Source organism: Elephas maximus, chromosome X, assembly GCF_024166365.1.
Source record: "Elephas maximus indicus isolate mEleMax1 chromosome X, mEleMax1 primary haplotype, whole genome shotgun sequence".
NCBI lineage: Eukaryota > Metazoa > Chordata > Mammalia > Proboscidea > Elephantidae > Elephas > Elephas maximus.
This window is the reverse complement of record NC_064846.1, coordinates 23485758-23505179: the sequence shown is the minus strand read 5'-3', so window position 1 is coordinate 23505179 and position 19422 is coordinate 23485758. Positions and strand designations below refer to the sequence as shown.

The 19422-nt window shown below is 40.0% G+C and overlaps 1 long non-coding RNA gene across 4 annotated transcripts in view; it reads left to right on the top strand.

Moving 5' to 3' along the window:
• Positions 1-19422, top strand: part of LOC126069164 (uncharacterized) — a 253482-nt gene that overhangs the window by 109177 nt on the left and 124883 nt on the right. For 2 of the 4 annotated variants that reach the window (XR_007515856.1, XR_007515857.1), the window contains one exon: positions 2598-2710. This is a non-coding gene — a long non-coding RNA (uncharacterized LOC126069164). Of the gene's footprint in view, positions 1-2597; positions 2711-6813; positions 7727-18370; positions 19038-19422 lie in introns of those variants that run through there. The other 2 variants (XR_007515859.1, XR_007515858.1) reach the window with 2 other exon arrangements.

Here is a 19422-nt window from a genome sequence, read left to right as displayed (position 1 = left end):
TTCTAAGTTTAAACCAATCTTTTATTTCTTTATATTGCCTTGACTTTCTCTCCATATGAAAGATCTATGACTACATTTTTTAGTCCTTTTTGGTTTTAATGTTATCATCTTTTACATACTGAAGTTTCTGTTTTCCTATTTTCAGTGTTTTATCTTTGATTTATTTTTGTGTCTTCCCTATCTGGGTTGATATCTGGTTGCTCTGTCCTGTGTTCTAGTCTTGGGTCGTTTTGTGATGTTATTGGTTTTCTAACCGGAGGACTTCCTTTAGTGTTCCTTGTAATTTTGGTTTGGTTTTTGCAAATTCCCTAAACTTCTGTTTGTCTGGAAATGCCCTACTTTTGCCATCATATTTGAGAGACAGTTTTGCTGGATATATAATTCTTGGCTGGCAATTTTTTTTCCTTCAAAGCTTCATATATATGTCATCCCACTGCCTTCTTGCCTGCATGATTTTTGCTGAGTAGTCAAAAAAAAAATTTTTTTAGTCCAAGCTTAGTCTTATTGACTCTCCTTTGTGGATGACTTGTTGTTTATCCCTAGTGGCTCTTAATACTCTCTCTTCATCTTTGGTTTTGGCTAGTTTGATTATAGTATGTCTTGGTGACTTTCTTTTGGGATCTTCCTTGTGTGGGGTTCAATGAGTATCTTGGATAGGTATCTTCTCATCTGTCATGATATCAGGGAAGTTTTCTGCCAACAAAAGCAATTCTCTCCATATTTTCTGTTATCCCCTTCCCCCCTCCCCCGTTTTGGTACTCCAGTCACTCATAGGTTATTCCTCTTGATAGAGTCCCACATAATTCTTAGACTTTCTTCATTTTTTAAATTTTTTTTTCTGATTTTTCCTCAAATAAGTTGGTGTCAAGTCCTTTACCTTTAATCTCACTAATTCTGACTTCCATCGCCTCAATTTTGCTCCTAAGACTTTCTACTGAGTTCTCTAATTGTGAAAATTTACTGTTAATCTTCTGGATTTCTGTTTGCTGTTTCTCTATGGATTCTTGCAGCCTCTTAAATTTGTCATTATGCTCTTGTACAACCTTCTTAAGTTCCTCTATTGCTTTGCCTTTGTGTTCCTTGGCTTGTCCTGACTTTCATCTGATCTCCTTCCTCATCTCTTGAAGAGCTCTGTATATTAATCTTTTGAATTCTACCTTGGATAATTCCAAGAAATTCTCTTCCACTGGAAGGTTTCTCGATGCTTTGTTTTGGGCACTTGCTGAAGCTGTCATGGTCTGCCTCTTTATGTGATTTGATATTGTCTGTTGTCTCTGAGCCATCAGTAAGTTATTATATTTATTTATTTAATGTTTTCTTATTGTGTCCTAGCTTCTGGTTTTGTTTTGTTTTGATATGCTCAGAAAGGCTGCTCATCTGAGCCAGTTTGATTATTGGCAACTTTGAAGTTTTAATGTCCTGTCACCAGGTAGTTAGATCTGTTACTAGATATGTGATCCCAGGAGTCCATTTACTTTTCTTTTATGATTTCAACTCAGGTGTCCAGGTAGTCAGTCACCAAGTGCGTGATGCAGGCTTTCACCTACAGTCCTAGATGGGCAGTGGAGATTGGTGTAAGCATAGGTTTCTGGCTGCAGTAAGGGGTTACATGCTGAGCAAGGCAAGGGTTGACAGCTGCCCCTGAGTGCCTGTGATGAAAGCATGTCCCTGTTCCCTAGGACACCTAGGTGGGTGGGTTTTGCAGCTGGACTATGGCCACCCTATGCTATTGGCTGCAAGGACTGGGAGGCACCACTTGTTCTTGAACCCCTATCGGGGATAGCTAGGTGGAGTGGGTGGAGCCACCAGTCCTCAGGCCCCTGATGTGCATATGTGAGGACCCTGCTTAATGCACAGAGCAGTGTCAAATGTCACCAATCTGCCACTCCCCCTTATAGCTGATACAGATGAAAATAGGCTTCAGATATATACCCTATTGTACTGTGCTAATGAGGGTGTATGCTGTTGAAATGGGCCCACACAGGTCTATGCAGGGACAAAAGGCATTCAAAGCCCATGGACCCCTTATGATTGTGCCTAGGCGAAGGAGCTGTGCCTGCCCTGAGTTCCTGGCTTAGACGAGCTGGCAGATTTTTTTTTTCCTATTTGTTAATTTGTTCCCTCTCCAAGGCCAGGACAATGGCTCAGGGCATATGAGGGGTCCTATTTCCAGCCCAGGGGACACAACAATCACTGAAGCTGGCCCGGGACCTGGTACAGAGCGGGGAGGAGGCAGGTAAGTGGGAGAAAGTTTCTTCCCATAGGAGGTATGCTTTGATCTGTGTGGTAGGTTAGACACATATACTTTTGTCAATTGAGTGCCACTTCTCACTGGTTCTGGAGCCTTGAGTAGACTCTCTGCTGTTCAGTTTCTCCCGATGTGGAAAACGTGTCCTGAACACCACTGCTTGCCTCACCATGCACACCAGCCAATCCAGCCTGCAGGGTGCCAGCTTTCACTGGGTCAGGCCTGGCAACTCCTCACTGCTTCTAAACTGTCTCTCCTTCCCCCTGCTGCTCAGTCCAATTCCTTAACTTTGCCTTTGATGTTCAGGGCTCCTACATTGTAATGTATAATCGATTCACTTGTTTTTCAGGTCTTTGTTGTAAGAGGGACCACAGGAAGTGTCTGACTACTCTTGGCTCTGCCTCTGAAACGGGAACTTTTAAGCAATTAGAATGGAGGCTTGCTTTTGAGCGACCTGAAGCAGTAAGTTGATGTTTAAACTATTTGTAATTCAGTAATGGCTAAGAGGACAATTTTCTGTGTATTTTTTGTAACACAATCACATCAGGTTTTCCTTTAGAAATTCTTTAATTATCCTATGATGACTTCAACCATTCCCATTCCCAGATTCTAAATCCTCAAATATTACTTAATAAAAGAATTGATGTTTCTTTGGTTATAAACTTATTTTCGGTACCAAAAATATTAGAAACTAGATTTCAAAATGTAAATCACAAACAAAAATAAATTCACCTAAAAAAAAAAGCCTCCTAACAGTGAAGGAAATGAGGAAGTCAAAAAGTAAGTTTCTTAATCTGGAATGATTTTTTCCAATTCATGGATCAGTATTATCGTAAGTGTTACAGAAGCTAGAACATAATAATAATGGCAACTTTCTATTAGTTTTGTCTTTATCAGGCCATGTTTTTCTCCTTGGCTCCTATTTTTCCCACTTTCCAAAATTCGTTGGGTTTGATCTCCCTAGCAAGGACAGGGTACATAATTTGCAGGGCCCAGTGAACAATAAAAATGTATGTTAACTTGCTAAAAATTGTTATAAATTTCAATACAGCAACAGCAGAACATTAAACCAAGCACGATGCCTTACTAAGCATGGGGCCCTGTGTGACCGTGAAGGTCACATGCCCATAAAGCTGGCCGTGTTCCTAGGTTTAAAAAATTATACATGCCAGTGTGGGAAACTTTGTAGATAAAGTATCACTGTTGTGTTGAGTCCACAGTCAAAAAGGAAAACTTACAAGTTCTTCAAGATTGTGCAACAACTTGGATTTCAGTTGCCTCTTTCATCTCCTGTCCCTTTCTTAATGTTTCTTATGCTATATCTTGAAATAGAGCAATATGCTTATTTTGGTATTGTAAGAGTCCTCTATGTTTTGCTTCCTTTTGGATTTTGTCTTTGATCCTTGCGTTTAAAAAGTTTGCTAAAATGTCCCTTGGGCGTGCACTGAGCTTTGATGATAAAGCTCCCACTCAGTAGGTGTTTATTCATTGGGGCTTCTTTTCCTCCCAGTGCAAGATTTGTGCTAAACAGTTTGCTATTAGAGTGCATATATGTTTTTTTCTGTTTCTTTTTCTAATTAAGAAATACAGACAACCCTTCCTTTGTTTATGATTATGGTTTTTCAACTTGAAGCTTAGAGCTACTTCTCTCACTTTTAACCTACGACTTCCTTTTCATGCCAATCCTATCTCCACACATAGTTTCTTTTGTTCTGGTTGTTACAGCCCAAAGCTTTGAGTCGATGTTTGTCGATTATTCAGTAACTGGACTGAGGATTTGCTAAAGTTTTTCTACAACAAATTGGCTTAGTTGAATGTCTTTTCCAGGTTGTGTTTTCTCATTAGGAGCTCTTGAAATTCTCAGGTTTCTCAGCATTGTTGTATTCACTCAGAGGGAACTCTGATTGCATTGTTTATAGAGAAAACGGGAGTATTCTTGATTTTCCTGCTAATGTGTTTTCTTCCTTGACCTTTTCTTTTGTAGATTTGTTTGTTTATATTTTTATTTTAGTTATTACTTCTCTATTCTTTTGGCTATCTCCACAAACACTGTCCCATTATTTAATAGTCTTAGCTCTTTTTATTAGGTCTTATTTATAGAAGTGCCTAGTACAAAGTTATACACATAGATGGCAATCTGGAATTTGTTTTAAGGTGCACAGGTAAGCTACCTGTATTAATTTTCTCAGGCTGCTGTAACAAAGTACCAAAAACTGCTTGGCTTATAATAACAGAATTATTGTGCCACAGTTCTAGAGGCTAAAAGTCAATGTGATGGCAGGGCTATGCTCTCTCCAAAGGCTCTAGGGGACGATGCTTCTTTGTCTTTTCTTGCTTCAGGTAGCCCCAGGCACTTCTTGACTTGTGGTAGCATAACTCCAATCTCTGTCTCCGTCTTTACATGGCCAGCTTCCTTGTATGTCTCTCTGTCTCTGTGTCTCTTCTTATAAGTACACCAGTCATATTGGAGAAGGGCCCACCCTACTCCAGTATGACCTCATGTTAACTAACTACATCTGCAAAGGCCGTATTTCCAAATAAGGTTACATTGGCAGGTACCAGGGTTTAGAGCATCATCTTAGTTATCTAGTGCTGCTGTAACAGAAATACCACAAGTGGATAGCTTTAACAAAGAGAAATTTATTCGCTCACAGTCTAGGAGGCTAGAAGACCAAATTCAGAGTGCCAGCTCTAAGGGAAGGCTTTCTTTCTCTGGCGGTTCTGGAGGAAGGTCCTTGTCATCAATCTTCACTTGGTCTAGAATATTCTCCATGCAGGAACCTCAGGTCCAAAGGATGTGCTCTGCTCACAGTGCTGCTTTGAGCAGAGCACATGAGGTCCCCATGTCTCTTTGCTTGCTTCTCTCTTTTATATCTCAAAAGAGATTGGCTTAAGACTCCACCTAATCTTGTAGATTGAGTCCTGCCTTATTAACATAACTGCTGCTCATCCCACCTCATAAACATAGAGGTAAGATTTACAACACATAGGAAAATCACATCAGATGACAAAATGGTGGACAATCACACAATACTGGGAATCATGGACTAGCCAAGTTGACACACATTTTGGGGGGACACAATTCAATCCATAACTCTACTCAATCATGCTCTCAAGAAAGACCTTCAGTGGGGATACAGCTATGAGAAGAACTGGTCTCTATTGCCTTTCATTGACTTTATGGCAAAAAATCCAGACTCCACCTTTGCATCAAGCCTGAGCCTGGAATCCTTTGGCAGTTAAGCGTTAATCTTTAATCTGAAATATGGTCTTATTCATTTGGTATTTCTGAGATGAGCTTCGTCACTTTCTACTACCCAGTACCGTTTTTCTCCTTACCAACAGAAGAAACTCTTGCTTGGAGTGGAGCTCAGGCTGTGTGGAATACAAAGCACAACAAAAGTAGTGAGGCCTAAAAATAAATCAGCCTGGGGCTGGAGCTCCCTGTGCATGTTATACATGTTAATTGCCTACCAAACTCTTCCAGAGCATTCAGTGCCTTTTGATTCTTTGGTGGCTGTCAACTCAGTTTAGATTCTGCAAGGTTCACCATATTCGTGGACAGCAAGTGGGTCACAATACATCAGGCACACCTATAAGGCTTATTGCATATTTGGCAGAAGCCACATATTTATGTTTTATAATATCAAGGAAGCAAGGACTCTAAGCTGCTCTCCGAAGTTGATTCCCCCACCTTCTTGCTAATAGGGATGTTTAGGACTTGGGGTGATTTGGGGGGTGGATGTCGATTACAGAGGATTTCCATCTATCAAACTGATAGTAAGGACAGTCACAGAAGGTCAGGGAATTTCAAATAGGTATGGGAGATTCTGGAAACTGTTGACTACTTTCAGGCAAAGTATAACTTATTCGCATGGCATTAAGTGAGATGTGGCATTTGTGATTTTACCTAATGCAATTTGTCTGATAAGCAGAATGGGAGGGCTCCCAAGCTTGGTTCAACAGCTGTTGCCAATCATACAGTGAAGTAGAGATGTATCCATGGTGATCTTCCTGTTTCAGCCACAATAGGGATTCCCATAGGGCTTAATGGCCTGGCATATTCCTGGCATCCTTAATAAATAAAATAGTACATTGCACAGGGAAAAATCTGAAATCGCCTTTCAGAGAGAAGGTGAAGATAGCAAAATTTGCTATATTATGTCAGTAGGGGGTAGATGGCAAGAAGAGATTCAAATTGGTGGTTATTAAAACACCTCTGTTCTTTGAAATGTCTCATTTTCTCCATTCTTTAATCATGTAAATGACCAATGAACAACCTTTCCAGGGTTATGAAATTGATTGCACATTACAGATTATCAGAAAGATGCTATGTTGAGGGAGACAAATAGTAAAATAAGCAAATTTGATGGAGAGGCATTTTCTCATTTAATGTCCTGTTAGTTTGGGAACATTTAAGGGAGAGTGAAGAGATGACAAACATGTGACAATTTAGAGAACATCTGTAGCTGGGTACGGATGAGTGTAGGCCAGGGATTTGATTATTTAAAGCATAATGAGAAAGATATTAAATCTTTCTCTCCTCCCTTTCTCATCTATCCTAGGACATAATTCTCAGATGAGCCAAAAAAAATGGTGCTGGTTTTAAGAAAGAGAGAGAGAAATTCTGAAGACAAAGGCTCCAAAAACCTCTGCCAAAAGGAACATGTCACTTGAGAGCAGAAGGGTGACCTGTAGACACATTTCAGTGAATAATTTATCAGCTTAACTAATTGCCACCTTGAGAACCAAAGAGGATCTGATTCAGAGAAGGGAACAGAGGGCACTGTATTGGGGGTTATAACGAAACTAGTCAAGGATGGCTGTGGAGAGCAATGGGCAGTGGGCTTGGAAGAGAAAGCCCAGATTGATGAAGAGCTAACAAGGAAGAGCCCCCAGGGACAAATCATAGCCATAGTGAATTAACAATTTTATATCTGTGACTCATAAAGAAAAAGCCAGAAGCTCTTGGATATTGAGTAATCCTAAAAAAAAAAAAAAAATCCTAAAGGGTGAAAATAAACTTCATGGAAGGGCTGTAGACTCCAAGAAAACAAAAGAGAATAACTGAATGACTTACAGTACATTCTAGTCAGAGCCTGTGGATAAGACTGAGGCAGTGGTTCCCAAACCTGGAGTTTCTTATTTAGTAGATCTGGGTGGGAATCAGGGATCCACATTTTTTCAAAGAGTCCTAGAGGAGTCTGATACTTGGCCAGACTTGGCAACCCCTGGTGTAGAAGGAAGTGATTGCCAAAATGACCTGAATTCTACCTAGGCTATTATTATCCAACTGTTTTGAAAGTAGACTTATATGATAACTCTGATGATAAGAATTTACAGAAAATTTTTATTTATGAATCTATACGATTTGAGCATAAAACCCCCTCTCTTTCCCAGACAAAGCCTAACCATAGGCCTCATAGTTTAACAAGTGATCAGAGGATCTACTGCTGTTTGGTGATAGAATACTCAAGTGCGGGCTTAGGGTTGTTTTGCTTATTTGTTTCATTTTGGTGATGGTAGTGGGTTTTTTTGGTTGTTTGTTTTGTTTTTGGCTTGCTTTCTTGAAAGGGGAAAAAGCCATTTTTAAACAGTTGATCCTCTATAAGATAGTTGAGTTTGCTTATAAAAATGGATTAAGTCCCAAATTAAAAAATACAGGTAAGAAACCTAGTCATTACAACTCAACAACAAAAAGACAAACAACCCAACTAAAAAAAAAAAATGGGCATAGGACTTGAATAGACATTTCACCAACGAAGGCATACTAATGGCCAGTGAGCACATGAAAAGTTGTTCAACATCGGTAGTCATTAGGGAAATGCAAATGAAAACCACAGTGAGATACCACTTCACCCTCACTTGGATGGCAATGATCAGAAAAATGGGGGAAAAAAGTATCACCGAGGATGTGGAGAAATTGGAAGACTCATCCATTGATAGTGGAATTGTGAAATAGTGCAGCCGCTGTGGAAGACAGTTTGGTGATTACCCAAAAGTTCAACATAGAATTACCATATGACCGAGGAATTCCACTTCTAGATATATACCCAAAAGACTTGAAAGCAGTAACTCAAACAGGTACTTCTACACCAATGTTCATCATAGCACTATTCACAATAGCCAAAAGGTAGAAAAAACCCATATGTCCATCAACAGAAGAATGGATAAACAAAATGTGATATATCTGTACAATGGACTATTACCCTGCCATAAAGAGAAATGAAGTCCTAATGCATGCTATGACATGGAGGAACCTTGAAAACAGTATTCTGAGTGAAGTAAGCCCGACACGAAAGGACAAATATTGTATGATCCCACTTATATGAAATATCTAGAATAGACAAATGTATAGAGACCAAAGTTTATTAGTGATTACTAGGGGCAGGTGGAGTACCTGAGTGGTGCAAACCGTTAAGCACTGGACTACTAGCCAACAGCCTGGCAGTTCAGATCCACCCAGAGGTGCCTCCAAAGACAGGCCTAGCCGTCTGCTTCCAAAAGGTCACAGCCTTGAAAACACTTCGGAGAGGTTTTACTCTGGACACGTTGGGTCGCTCATTGGAAGGCAACTAACAACAGCAGGGGCAGGTGGGAAGGGGAAATGGGAAGGTATTCCTTAAGGGGCATTGAGTTTCTGTTAAGGGTGATAAAAAAAATTGGAAATGAATATTGGTGATGGTTGCACAACATGGTGAATGTAATTAATGTCCCTCAATTGTACACATGAAAGGGGTTGAAATGGCAAATGTTTTGTTACATATATTTTACATATATACACACATAAAAACAAACTGAAAAACGTAGACAGTCTCTCACATCCCTTCAAGCCATGCAAGAGTTTCTTTTCCAAGCATGTGGTAATTTTGAACTCTGGCATACATTTGTTCTGAGCTTCCAATACGTTGCTTTTAAACAGTCTTCAGACATCCTCTAAGTTATTGAATCTATAAACTCTTCTCTTCAGTTTTTTTTCCTTGACATCCACAGTTTTTCCATGGTTTCCGTTTCCAAAACTTGAATACACAATAAATTTATTTCTTTGCTTTTCCAATCTGAATTTCATTGTGTCATGATCACTGTGAAATCGCAAGTACCTATGGGAAATGCAAACTTCCTGTTCTTTAATCTCAGAGCGACATCTCCTATGCAGCAAAATAATACTTCTGTATTCATGCCATTTACATCTCCCAGGTAATCATGATGCTATCATCCTTTCCCTGTTTATCCCCCTGCTGGTGCTTATACAAACTCATGTCCACTTCAATTTTCCTTATAAGAAGTCTTCAGTAATCTATCTCTTATTTAATCACGCTCTTGCACTTTCTGAAACTCTCTAATTTGTTCCATCTTTCTGGTCCTGAAGAGTCCTGAACAATTAATTTGCTATTTCAGGGACAGAAGTAGATTCTGTGGAACTCTCCAGAAATGTGTTTAGGAACGAGAAGATGTCCTTTTTTGCACAGGAAACTTTGGTAATTGTACAGTCCTGAGGACACTGGCCTTTCAGAGCATGAGCATGAGAAAAGTTATGGATCCTCCATAACAGTATTTGAAAACCCTGGTAGTGCAGTGGTTAAGAGCTACGGCTGCTAACCAAAAGGTCAGCAGTACGAATCCACCAACCATTCCTTGGAAACCCTATGGGGCAATTCTACTCTGTCCTTTAGGATCGCTGTGAGTTGGAATCAACTCGACGGCAACAGGTTTGGTTTTTTTTTCTTAATAGTATTTGGACCTTTGCTATCCATTGAATGAGAAATTGTACAATGGCAAAAAAAAAACTACTATAGATTCAGTAACAATTGTATATCAATCACAACAACATCTGGATACATTTGAAAAATAGGAGACTAGCATAGGTGAGATATGTATTAAATTCAACCTCCAGAGAACATTTATTGGGCATGTAAGTCTAGGCAACCTTGCCAAACCCATACCACCCGCACTCCCCAGGAGCTCTGTAGCCCCAGGTAAATTTCACTTAAGCAACTCCAGAGAGGGTTATGTAACCTATCCTAAACACTTCCAGCAAAGGAGACCTCACAGACTTGACCTTTTCATTCCACAAGCTAATGTTGCAGCAGTTCATAGCTCCTCCGTTTTAGGCCCCTTACCAGCTTCAGACATCAGAGACAGCCAAAGAAAGGCAGTCACTTGGGGCTGTCCTTCATTTCTCCAGGCCTCTTGCTTCTCCCTGAGCCAATACATTCAGGTCATTCCAGAGATAGCCTCTGAGCCCCACCCTCATGTTGCAGAGGTGAGCAACAGGGGGCCAGTTACAGGAACTAGGATTTAGAGACCCCAGGTCTCACCTCAAGTGCTATTTATTGTCATTCCACTTGTTGTTCTTGGACTAGTTTTGCAAGCTCCTTGGGGTTCCATTCCTTGTTTGGTAAATGGAGGCAAAAGCACTTGACGGGTTGCTGTGGGGGTTAGCTAATTAAAACCCTAGATCTGAACTTATATGTTCTAAAGGCTCCTTCTCTTTGAAATCATCAATAAAGTTATTAAAGACAACATACTCAATACTGACCCCTCAGTGGATGGCTACTCCTAGACTAGAACTTAAGTGTGTAGCTATTAGAATTTGAAGAAGTTTTCCTTTTTCTAATTTTGATTTTTTTTAATTTTTATGATTTTTTTTCCGTGAAGGAAAATGCAGCAGGTAACATGGTGTCATGAAAATAGCAACAGGAGTCAGATGATATTGGCCATTTGGCTGATTTTATGATCTTAACAAGACTCTTACCTTGTCTGGGTCTCAGTTGCACCATTTATAAAATGAGGTGATAGAGTAGCTGATCACAAAGTGCACTTGAAGCTCTGCTTTCTCAGATTCAGTGTGCCAGCAACACTGAGGTCAATTGAGGCTAATTATATTATTTCAGAGGGCCTCTGACAAGAATAAAATATGGTTTGTTGTAAATACATATGTCACCAGATTAGGTTAGTAACTCTCCAAGCAGTTACTTTAGACTTAACATCTGTAAACTAAGATGTGTAAGATAATAAATACTGGCAATTTTTAAAAAGCTGAGCCTAGATCTTGGACTCTAACACGATTCTCCACCAACGGGAACTAGACTAACACAAAGAAATGGCTGATTCCAGGGCTAGGGCATAGCAGGTACCAGATGAGCCTCAGTCATCTTGTATTAGGAAGCAATGTAGTGTTCAAAAAATAATGGGGGCATGTTACAAGGACATGAGAGCTAGCTTGGAGGATCTCCCACTGCCCAAATCCAGGACAATTTTAGCATCAAAATAACTAAGAAATAATTATAAACCATTGGGGGGAAAAGAGAGAAAATCATGAGCTCATATCAATAAAAATAAATGTTGTGTGCCATTGAGTTGATTCTGACTCACAGCGACCCCATGTGAGAGTAGAACTGCCCAATAGGGTTTTTTTAAATCTTTTTGGGAGCAGTTCACCAGGTCTTTCTCTTGTGGAGCCACTGGGTGAGTTCGAACCATCACCCTTAAGTTGGCAGCCAAGTACTTAAACGTTGCACTACCAGGGTTCCTTAAATAAATGACTAAACCAAAACAAAACCAAACCCACTGCCATCGAGTTGCTTCCAACTCCTAGTGACTCTATAGGACAGAGTAGAAGTGCTCCATAGGGTTTCCAAAGCTGTATTCTTTATGGTAGCAGACTGCTGCATCTTTCTCCCAACTAGCCACTGGTGGGTTGGAACTGCCAACCCTTCAGTTAGCAGCCGAGTGATTAGCCACTGTGCCACCAGGGCTAATGAGAAGGAAAAGCTCTTGCTTACAGTTAAATGCTGAATGCTGACTGGTAAATATGGAGGAAGTACTGGAGATCAAAAGTCAGTATATCGCAACCATTATAGTAAAGACTGGATAAAATTAGAATCATCAATGAATGCTAAATCTTGGTGAAAATTTTGATGAAGGGTAGGATACTTGCATGGAATTAATGTGTCTCCCCACAAACTGCTTATCAGTTGCAGAGGTGAAAAATAGTAATTATACAGTGTAGGACTCTTGACTGCTATTTGGCTAGGAGAGCAAAATTATCATCACTAACTAGAGGCAGATAAACATGTGCCTCCAGATATGGTACCCTGGGATGGTCATAACATCACCTATGCAGTATTCCAGCCTAGAATGCATAACCTGAAACTTATCATGAAGCAACATCAGACAACTCCCCTAAGAAGAAATGTCAGAAATGCCGATGTCATAAAAAAAGAAAAAGGTTGAGAAATGTTCCAGATTAAAGGAGGCTAAAGAAATGTGACAACTAAATGCAATACCTGACCCTAAACTACATCCTGTTTTGGCAGGGAGAAATGCTACAAAGGACATTATTAGGGCAACTGAAAAAAAATTCAATATGCATATATAAATGGTAAGAAACCATTGCTATCAAGTCAGTTCCGACTCATAGCAACCCTAGAGGACAGAGGAGAACTGCCACACAGGGTTTCCAGGGAGCGGTTGGTGGATTTGAACTGCTGACCCTTTGGTTAGCAGACGAACACTCGATCACTGGGCCACCAGGGCTCCATACGGATGGTAGATTAGATAAAAGTATTATATTAATGTAAATTTATGACGAGGATCACTTAAATCTCACAAAACATGCACTGAAGTATTTAAGGGTAAAGGCGTATGATATATGTAAGTTACATGATACGTGTAACATACCCTCAAATGGATCAGAAAGAGAGAGAGAAGTAAATGATCAAGCAAATGAAGTAAAATGTTAGCAAGAGGTGAAACTAGAAAGCATATACAGGTATTCATTTCACTATTCTTATGCTTGTAACATTTCTGTATGTTAAAAATTATTTATAAATAAAAACCTTAAAATTTTTAAGTAGGCAAAGATTTCTTACAGTGCCAAAAGCACAATCCATAAAAGAAAAAAGTAATAAATTGGCCTTAACAAAAAATAAAAACTTGTTTTCAAAAGACACTGTGAAGAGAATGAAAAGACAAGTCATAGACTCAGAGAAAATATTCATACACGGTATATATTGCAGAGGTGAACAGCAGGGGCCAATTATAGGAACTAGGATTCGGATAAAAGACCTGTAACCAGAATATGTAAGAAACTATCAAAACTAAATAACAAAACAAACAAGCCAGTTAAAAAAATGAACAAAATATTTGAACACTTTACCAAAAAGGATATACACATAGGAAATAAGCACATGAAAAGATGCATGATTTCATTATTCTTTAAACCTGTTGCCATTGAGTCAATTCCAACTCATAGTGACCCTACAGGACAGAGTAGAACTGCCCCATAGAGTTTCCAAGGAGTGCCTGGTGGATTCGAACTGCTGACTTTTGATTAGCAGCTGTAGCACTTAACCACTATGCTACCAGGGTTTCCTCATTATCCATTAGGGAAATGCAAATTAAGACCACGATAAGATACCACCTCATATCCACTAGGACAGCTACAATTAAAAAGTCTGACCACATGGATTGGACTGGAAAATGGGTTGGAGAGGGATGCTGGTGAGGAGTGAGCTTCTTGGATCAGGTGGACACTTGACACTATGTTGGCACCTCCTGCCTGGAGGGGAGATGAGAGGGTGGAGGGGGTTAGAAGCTGGCGAAATGGACACGAAAAGGAGAGTGGAGGGAGAGAGCGGGCTGCCTCATTAGGGGGAGAGTAATTGGGAGTGTGTAACAAGGTGTATATGGGTTTTTGTGTGAGAGACTGACTTGATTTGTAAACTTTCACTTAAAGCACAATAAAAATTATTTTTTTAAAAACGGTCCTCTTCCAGACTTAATGGTCTGACTGAGACTAGAAGGACCCCAGTGGTCACGGCCCCCAGACCTTCTGTTGGCCCAGGACAGGAACCATTCCCGAAGCCAACTCTTCAGACATGGATTGGACTGGACTATGGGTTGGAGAGGAATACTGGTGAGGAGTGAGCTTCTGGGATCAGGTGGACACTTGATACTATGTTGGCATCTCCGGCCTGGAGGGGAGATGAGAGCGTGGAGGGGGTTAGAAGCTGGCGAAAAGGACACGAAAAGAGAGAATGGAGGGAGAGAGCGGGCTGTCCCCTTAGGGAGACAGTAATTGGGAGTGTGTAGCAAGGTGTATATGGGTTTTTGTGTGAGAGACTGACTTGATTTATTAACTTTCATTTAAAGCACAATAAAAATTATTAAAAAAAAAAAAGCCTGACCATGCCAAGTGTTAGCAAGGATGTGGAAGAACTGGAACTCTCCCAAAGCTCTGGTGGGAACTTAAAATGGTACAACTACTTTGGAAAATGGTTTGACAGTTGCTTGAAAAGTTAAATTCGTACTTACCTTGTGATTGAGCCATTCCAGTCCTAGATATTATTATTTCTGAAGAGAAGTGAAAGGATATTTTGATACAAAAAATTGTATAAGAATCGTCATAAGAGCTTTGTTTGTATAGCCAAACCCTGGGAAAAACCCAAATGTTCATTAATAGGGAATTAACCTTCCTGGTCAATTAAAGGAGCCCTGGTGGCACAGTGGTTAAGAGCTCAGCTGCTAACCAAAAGGTCGGCAGTTCAAATCCACCAGCCTCTCCTTGGAAACCCTGTGGGGCAGCTCTACTCTGTCTACAGGGTCACTATGAGTCAGAATTGACTCGATGGCCATGGTTTGGTTTTGGTTTGGTCAATTAAAGAGCAAGAAAAAATTCAAATTCCATCTCAAAGCATCTGCAACTCAGAAATTCATGGGAATGTAGGCAACTACATGTCTATTGGCATGTAGTTCAGACAACTGTTTGAAAAGTGTTCTTCATTTCTCCTTTGCAAAAATGGAGTTTGAGGGAGACAGCAAATTATTCTGTCCTTTTGGAGAAATACACTGGGTTGAAGAATGGGATGGGCTTGGACAGGATGGGGTTGGGATAAAAGACTAGAGAAGGCTCCCCTTTATTTCTCTAACTGAGATGAATATGATGTTCTTGCTCCCAGTCTTAGAAACTCTCTTTTAAAGCACAGGTATTTATGATGTTCACATTAAGTTTTAGGCTAAATGAGAGATTTGACTTCTGCAAATATTGACTCTTCTCTGAGTGGAAACCAATATTAGTACTGTGGAAGAGTTCCTGCCTGTACAGGTTCATCTGATACCACTTAGAGGATGCAAAGATGGGTTTTAGTGGGTGTTCAGTTGGACTATTTAGAGAGGTCGCCACAGTTGCCGTAGCAATATGTGTTGTTAAGGAGCAGCAGAATAAAGGCAAAGGATTGAAAGACACAATGGATGACCAAAATTGCAGGACAAATGTCAAATGCAAGTTTTAACTTAATTCCACTCCACCAATGGGACAAGCACTGATAGGCACAATTATATATACCCATTGTGAGGGCGTTAACTAGAAACTATGTTGTAAAAATATTTTGGTGTGTTCAAATAATTTAAAAGCTTGGAAAGTGAAAATAAAAAGATAAGATCTTGTAAGCCTTACATATTTTCTGGTAACAGAACAAGGTTTTACATTTTTCAAGCATTGCAGACTAGTAAAGCAGGTCTTTCTCTAAAATTTTCTGTAACTCTTTGGTTATGGAGTGGAGTTAAGAGGGAATATCATGGCAGCATAGAATCAGAGGGCCCTGAATGTGTACACAGTAGCCCCATGAGATGAATAGAGTAAGCTGGCAATAAAAGCAATGATGTCCTAAGTGAAATAAAGTGGGTATTTCTCAGGCTTTATTGCTCCAGGAGAAGGAGAAATCAGGCAAAGTTTCTCCTTTATGTGAATAGGAAAACCAGGGATTAGATTAGCAATGGTAGAACTACAGCTGTACTGAGTGGAAGATCAAGATGAGTGTAAAGAAGCTATGGCTTAGCCAAGAAAGGGAATCCAGGGTAGAATGAGTTCAATGTTTAAGATTAAAGAAAAGATATCGTTTTTTACCTACATATTTTGTATCTTCAAAGTCATGTTCCTTGTTACATTTTTACATTTATTTACCTCCTAAAGATAATAGCCATATTATTGTTTTTATTTATTTTTTATTGTGCTTTGGATGAAAGTTTACAGTTCAAGTTAATTTTTCATTCAAAAATTTATGCACATACCATTTTGGGACATTGGTTGCAATCCCCACAATGTGACAGCATGTTCTTCCTTTCCACCCCGGGTTCCCTGTGTCCACTCATCCAGCTCCTGTCCTTCCCTGCCTTCTCATCTTTGCTTTTGGGTGGATGTTTCCCATTTGGTCTAGTATATTTGATTGAACCGAGAAGCACATTCCTCACGTGTGTTATTTTTTGTTTTCTTTTCGTATACTCTTTGTCTGAAAAGTGGGCTTCAAGAATGGTTTCAGTTCTGGGTTAGCAGAGTGTCCTGGGGTTCATAGTTTCAGGAGTTCTTCCAGTTTCTGTCAAACCAGTAAGTCTGGTCTTTTTACGTGAATTTGAATTCTGTTCTACATTTTTCTCTTGCTCTGTCTGGGACTCTCTGTTGTGATCCCTGTCAGGGTGGTCATTGGTGGTAGCTAAGCACCATCTAGTCTTCTGGTCTCAGTGAGATGTAGAACATTTTCATTATAAAATTTGTTACTCCAGTTGACCTAGGTGTCCCCTGAGACTATGGTCCCCGGGTCTCAGCCCCAGCTACTTGGTCCCTCAAGTATTTGGATATATCTAAACAACTTCTTAGCTTTAGCTTTGGTCTGTTGTGCTGACTTCCCCTATATTATGTGTTGTCCTTCCCTTCACTGAGGTTGACACTTGTCTGCTATCTAGTTAGTGATTTTCCCTCCCTCACCCTCCCCACCCTCATAGCCATCAAAGAATGCTTTTTTCTGTGTGTAAACCTTTTCTTGAGTTCTCATAATAGTGGTCTCTTACAATATTTGTCCTTTTGTGACTGACTTATTTCACTCAGCTTAATGCCCTCCAGATTTATCCACATTGTGAGATGTTTCACGGATTCATCCTTGTTCTTTATCATTGCGTGGTATTCCATTGTGTGTATGTACCATAGTTTATTTATCCATTCTTCTGTTGATGGGCATTTAGATTGTTCCCATCTTTTTGCCATTGTGAATAATGCTGCAATGAACATGTGTGTGCATATGTCTATTCATATGATGGCTCTTCATATTGCTATTTTTAGTAGATAGTTTCAAAAAAGAAAGAAAAGGGAAGGGCAGAGTACAGAGATGAGAAGAGATGAAAAGAGGAGCAACACCTGGTTGAATCGCATCTATTTAGTTTGTTTCTCAATTCTGTAATCCTGAGGAGAGTTGAAGTGCAGAGACGTATGCTACACTGACAGATGACACTGATACAGCAGTGACCTAAATGGCAGGTGTGGTACCAAGGAGACGCTAACCCACCTCTAGACTGTTGAGTGTTCATAAACATCACTAATCTAGTGATGTCTTATCAGAGCAAAGATTTTTAGTTCATGGAATCCAGTCATGAAAATGCCTACCTGATCTTAAATGTGATTATAGTGAGTTTTATTTCAATTTTGATTCGCACTGTTTTTACACAAGTAACCAGTAAGAAAGAAAACGAAACAAGCAAACAAATGAAAACAGAGGGAAAAAAAATACTGAGGTAACTAAACCCGTTGCTGTTGAGTTGACCCCGACTCATAGTGACCCTATAGGGCAGAGTAGAACTGCCCCATAGGGCTTCCAAGGAGTGCCTAGTGGATTTGAACTGCTGATCTTTTGGTTAGCAGCCATAGCTCTTAACATGGTACTACCAGGGCTCCACTAAGGTAACTAGGCAATTTATTTTCACAGTAGTAAGACTTTTGGAATAGCTAGTACATTTTTTTTTTAATCTCTAAGATTCCAAAAGCAACAGTTAACTCATTCTTCTTCACACGTGCAAAACCTTTCTGATCTTCTGAGAGAAAAAAAAAAAACAGCTTTGGAAATTGAAAATAAAGGCAGAAATGTGATTTTATAATGCAGAAAAGAGAGTTTACATTTGGTAGATGTTTTTCAAACTGCTAAAATGCTCATTAACTTTTCAAAGGCCAGGGGCCACACCAAGACACTCAGGGAAGCCCCTTTCCTGTCCTCCCCGCCAATCTCCAACCCTGTCTTTTTATCTCATGCCTTTTTTACCACGTGAATATTTGTCCCTTTTTCTTTCTCACCCAAGGTCCTTGGGTGGTGTAAAGAGTTTGCCCTGGACTGCAAACCAAAAGGCTGACAGTTCAAATCCACACTGCATCACCAAGAAAGAAAGAAAGGCCCAGCGATTTGCTTCTAGAAAGACTGCAATTAAGAAAACCCTATGACACTCAGTTCTACTCTGTAATACATGAGGTCGCCATGCATCTGAATCTACTCAACAACAACAGGTTTGGTTTTTTCTTTCTCAGCCAGACCTTATTCTGGTACCAGCTCTGTTCCCTCTATCCTTCTTTCCCCACCTTCCATTAATTGGCTGTAAATAGAGCAAGGTTTTTTTTGTGTGTGTGTGGAGGGGGGAGATCATCCATAAGTATAATGAAACTTTTTAATTTAAAAACCAGATGACTAGAAAATTCTATATTTGTTCCTCTTGGGAGAGAAAAGAGCTGCTTTTTACTTATGCGAACTTGAAGTGTTTTTCCCCCTGTGGGTCAGCGTCAGAAGAAAAAGTTTCCCACCCCTGATTTATGTAGCCAGTGCTGGACACTGACAAGGATAGCAGGATGAGGAACCAGTGGGAGTCCAGGAAAACTTGTGATCCATTCCCCTTTGTGAAGGGTGTTTCTTTATTAAACTTCAACACACTTCCTGAACAATGTAAGAAAAATGTCCTTGAAATCCCTCTGCCACCCCGCCACAGAACATAGTCATTACTTCTCTTGATGGGAAGGATTTGGCCCCTCCTGACTGCATGATGCTTTGGAGATATAGGAAGACAGAGCCTTTACTTGTCAAAAAAAGCTTGGTGGAACTGGTCATGGGACTTCCTATCCAGAAGCATCTGGGAGAGTTGCTAACCCTCCCGTTGTTTTCCTGGACTCCTCTCCACCTAAACCTCTGGTTTCCCCACATCCTGTTGCTGTGTTGCCAACAATTCCACAGGCCCTGGGACACTAGCATTTACTGAAACACCGGCCTTGGTGCACTTGTTTAGGCTTTGAAGGAAATGTCACATGGGGCTTTGTAATCAGGAGATTCCCAGCTGAAATTGAACATGTCCATAAACAACATTCTATA